We start from the raw sequence: 4,030 nt of genomic DNA on the forward strand, positions 1-4,030 counted from the left end.
CCCTCTGCAGGGGTATCTAAGCACCCAACATGGCGTATCTCCCATGAGAGGATCCCAGGAGGTGTGACAAAGGCGAAAGGAAAGCTACAGGGTCTTCTGCCTCCCTCTCAGATCCAGCCACGTCAGCTGCCACCAGCCTGGTCCAAGGCCAAGGGCACTGAGTCCTTCCCAGTTCCGTCCCACCTGTCCCCTTTGAGCCTCAGTCTCTTCCTCTGTCAACTGGGGAGAAGGGTGCAGAGGAGAGGAGTCTGTCTCACCTCAAAGCTCCCTTCTGGCTGAACCAGTCTGTTCTGTGGCCTCTGGAAGGATGGGGACGGGGTCCCCACTCACTCTGGTAAGATGACCCAGCAAATTTACCATCCCAATTTTAAATCCCCGCGGGAGTTACTGACTGGAAAAGCCTCAAGTGATGTGCTTGGAGGCCCACCCTGCAGCGGGCCTCCCATTCCCCACTCATTCCACTACACTACTGAGCTCCTGCCACGTGCACTGGGCTGTTGGAAGTGATGTTTCGATGGGGGGGAGTTGGGAGTGCTCGAGACAGGGCGTGGTGTTGGTCAACCCCAGTGTTTGGGGGAGTGTCCCTGGCGAAGGGTCCAGTGACTCTTGTAACAGCAGGTGTAGGAGAGCAACCAGCCAGGAACGGAATAATTCAGCAAGAGATTTCTATTGCTTGTAACTCATGCAAATGTGAAACGAACAGTGAAAACTGTACTTCTGGGACCCCAAACTCAGATGCACATGCTGATGGGGGAAGGGGGTGGGATGGGGTGGGGGAGAAGGGCAGATAACAGCAACAGTGTTGGAAATGATGACAACGACGTGTATGTGCAGGCACTGTTCTCAGTTCCTCTCATAGGTTATCTCCATTTCCACAGCACAGCTTATGATTATTGTCTCATTTTCTGTAGAAGGAAACGAGGCACAATAAAATCAAATAACTTGTAGGTCAAGGTCAAGCGGCTAATAAGTGTCAGAGTCAGGACTTGAACCCAGGCTTCTGACTTCAGTACCCGTCTTTTTAACCCACACAGTGTGAGACAGTTGGGAGTGGTGGGGCCTGCGTCACACTGAAATTTCTCAGGGCAGCCACGGCTGACTGTTGCTGCATAGGAAGGCAGGGCAGATCTTCTAAAATTTAAGAGAAGCTGGAAATTCAGTTTTTTTATGTGAAGCATCCTGATTCTTAAATATTGGCCACTAATTTTTTAAAAATTTAAAACAAAAGTAGGCCAAGAAAAATGTTTCTTCGCACTAGATAGGAAGGAAGAAAAGAAAACCATCCTATGAGTTTTGTTTGTTGTAAAGGTCACTTCTTCCTGACTCTGCTGGCTGGGTGCTTCGCGCCCCCACCCTTGGGCTCTCTGAGCCCCTGTGACCCTTTGCCGGCCCTGATCCCAAAGGTCCAGTCCATCACTCCTCCCAGCACCTGCCACCGGAGCCTCCCCAAGGAAACGTGTAGCTTGGTGAATGGGTGGAGGGAGAAAGGGAAGAGGAAAGGGAGGTTCCAAGAACAGGGACTTGCATATGAATTTGAAGACAACACGGATGGCATAAGGGACATTAGGACCTCTCACAGCCCCACCAGGAGGGACAGCTGCTCTGATGACACAAGTTATCAGGGAGAAGAGAGGCACCGGGGAGCCTGAGCCGTGGTTCCTCTGCGGGGCAGCCGGAAAGAGGCTCCTTGGAGAATCTTCCATGCCTCTGGCCTTGGAAGGGGTTCCCTCGGGAGTTAAGAGCCGGACCTTCAAACTGAACTGTCTGTGGGGGAGGAGTTCTGGCTGCAACAGCACTTTGAGGCAAAAAAAAAAATATATATATATATATATATAGGTTGAAAACTGGAATTCTGTGTGCCTTGGAAATTTTTTACTGACTCTCTGCCGAAGGACTTGCATGTGTAAGACCGATGTTGTCCTTTTATGTGATGTTTAGAAATTTATTTTTGGACAGAGTCCTGGAAAGAGCATGGGACGAGGAAGCAGGTGACTTGAGTCCCAACCCGGACCCCGCCGCAGCCGTGCCATGACGGGGCTCGGGGAGCCCCGCACCACAGGCTGGGTGTCTGTCTCTGGGTGTGTTTCAGGAACTCCTCCTGCTGAGACCCCACAGGGGAGGAGGCCACGCTGAGTGACACATGCAGAGTTTCCATTCTGTGTCCCCAGCACGGCTTGAGGCAGCACCTCTCAAACCCCAAACCCCTGAGCAGAAGCCACTCCCCTGACCACCCGGCTGGGAAAGCAGCGAGGGGCAGGCCAGGGCCTGGAGAGCTGTCCCCCGGTGGCGCCTGCACATAGAGGCCAGAGGCCTGAGAAGAAATTTTTACATATTAAGGTGCATGGGGAAGCCGTTCTGGTTTACGCCCGAGTCAGCCTGAAATTTACGTAAACTCAAGAAGTCTGACTCACGGCCCGTCAAACATACGTTGTGCATCCGCTTTAAGCACTAAGGGGAAGGATGCGTCTGGTCACTACCCTACAGGAAAGAAGGCGCTCTTGGAGAGTGGGAATTAATGCCTCCCTTCCTGGGATGCTGGAAGAGTCTTCCTTCCCATGGCCCCAGGGCCATGTCGACCACTGTGTACAGGCTAATCTGTAAACAGAATATCTTCTTGAAACCTGGAGAAGAAATAAAACATACCCGTGTCGTGCTTGGTGTATGTTCTTTGTTCCAAAATAGTTTAAACTTCGCTGAAAACTATGCTTCTCCGGGCGCTTTCCTCCTCCGTGAAGGCTGTGCTTCCGGGCTAGCCCTCAGCTTGGCTCGAACGAAACTCTCTTCTGTTATGGATGGATTATTGATTATTTGCATTGACAGGCCAGGACCCAGGACTGTCAGAGGGATGAGGGGCCCAGAAGTGGCGGAGGGGCAAGGAGAGAGGGACACAGACAGGAGGGGGTGACACGAGGGTGGCACTGGGAAAGAACCACCCGCTCTGAAGTCAGGGGGTCCTGGGTTTGAATCCAGCATGTCCTGGCTGTGTGACCCTGAGCAAATCACATCCAGTCTCTGAGACTCCACTTTCTCACCTATAAAATGGGGGGAAATGGCCACTTTTCCTGCTTCTTCAACATGGGGCTCAGCACAGACCAGCATTGTGTGAGTGCTTGATGCCAGACTAAGGAACAAGTGGATGAGCCATGGTGGGCACAGGGTGTGCTGAACAGAGGCGGCAGAGGTGGGCCCCGGGGACCCTGCGCAGGCACCCTCTGAAGTCTTGCTCAAGGCAACGGGCAAGGCTGTGCAGGCAGCCCATGGGGTTTCCTTCCCCCCAACCACAGTGCGGCTCCCGCAGGCTCCAGAGGCTGTGGGAGGGAGAAGGGGCGGGTACCCCTGTGTCCGCGCAGGCGGAGAGCGATGGTGGGGACAGCTCAGGAGTAGAGAAAGCACCCTTCGGGAGCAGCTTGAGGACTCAGGGTACACGGACTGTGGAACAGTGTCCACGCATTGTCAGTATCCATCCCGCTCCTGACCCCCCGCCCCGCCTGCGATGGGCTGAACTGTGTCCCCTCAAAAGATATGTTCAAGTCCCAACCCCTGGAACCTATGAATGTGACTTTATTTGGAAATAGGGGTCTTTGTAAATAAGATGAGGTCATTGGGGGGAGCCCTAATTCAGTATGACTAGTGTCCTCATAAGAGGAAGAGAAGAGACACAGAGAAAGACACACACAGGGAGAAGTCCAGGGGACGTTATGCTGCCATGACCCAAGGGATGCCAAGGACTGCCAGCACCTGCCAAGGCAGGAAGGACCCTCCCTCAGGGCCTTCGGAGAGCCTGGTCCTGCCGACACCTTGATCTTGGACTTTCAGCCTCTGGAACAGTGAGAGAAACATTTCTTAGTTTACGCAGCCCTGTTGGTGGCACTTTGTTCTGACAGTCCTAGGAAACTCATGCCCCGCCCTCAAGTCTGGAGGAGCTGCGTACCCGTACCCGCAGACGCCTGTCTAGACAGCATCTGCTGGGGCACCTGGAGCCGCCCCTCCCCCCTCCCCGCAGCCCCTGCACTTCCTCCTGGGTTCAGAG

General features: G+C 53.7%; 1 long non-coding RNA gene across 1 annotated transcript; it reads right to left on the reverse strand.

Annotated features, from left to right (window-relative positions):
• Positions 1-784: 784 nt before the first annotated feature.
• LOC124230216 (uncharacterized) lies at positions 785-3,808 on the reverse strand. The gene is made up of 3 exons (XR_006886110.1): positions 3,739-3,808; positions 2,644-2,783; positions 785-905 (listed from the first exon to the last, which is right to left on the reverse strand). It is a non-coding gene; the product is annotated as an uncharacterized LOC124230216 (long non-coding RNA).
• Positions 3,809-4,030: the final 222 nt, after the last annotated feature.

The sequence above is a fragment of the Equus quagga genome, chromosome 19, assembly GCF_021613505.1.
Source record: "Equus quagga isolate Etosha38 chromosome 19, UCLA_HA_Equagga_1.0, whole genome shotgun sequence".
Classification (NCBI taxonomy): domain Eukaryota; kingdom Metazoa; phylum Chordata; class Mammalia; order Perissodactyla; family Equidae; genus Equus; species Equus quagga.